Source organism: Morone saxatilis, unplaced genomic scaffold (genome assembly GCF_004916995.1).
Source record: "Morone saxatilis isolate NCDOM2014 unplaced genomic scaffold, NCSU_SB_2.0 Contig9, whole genome shotgun sequence".
Lineage (NCBI taxonomy): Eukaryota > Metazoa > Chordata > Actinopteri > Moronidae > Morone > Morone saxatilis.
Genome location: NW_023340268.1, coordinates 190,237 through 190,583, shown reverse-complemented (window position 1 = coordinate 190,583; position 347 = coordinate 190,237). Strand labels below are relative to the sequence as shown.

At 45.5% G+C, this 347-nt stretch overlaps 1 protein-coding gene across 1 annotated transcript in view; it reads right to left on the bottom strand.

The window, feature by feature from the left end:
- The window catches only part of ints3 (integrator complex subunit 3), a 4,437-nt gene that overhangs the window by 3,727 nt on the left and 363 nt on the right, over positions 1 to 347 (bottom strand). The gene's annotated exons all lie outside the window — the stretch shown is intronic.

Sequence of the window (347 nt, the reverse complement as noted above, 5' to 3'; positions counted from 1 at the left end):
AGGTGAGTTACCTGCAGACAGACACACCCACCCAGCACTACAGTGTACTGCACATGCGACAGTTCTGAGATCAGCTGATAAACAGTGATCAATGGATCAGTGCCTTTCCTGATCACCCTGATCGATTATATTAATGAACTTTCTGACTGTTTACACACTGTAATGTTAGTTCTCACTGTGTGAATAAAGTTTATTTGAATCTGTTGGACTTTAACCTGGACTTTCTGACAGGTGAAACACACGCACGGCGCATGCGCACCTGTCACTTTTCCACTCTCGTCCATGTTTACGTCGGATTGGCATGCTAAGCTAACTGTCCACTAGCGGTGTGTGAGTGTGTGTGTGTG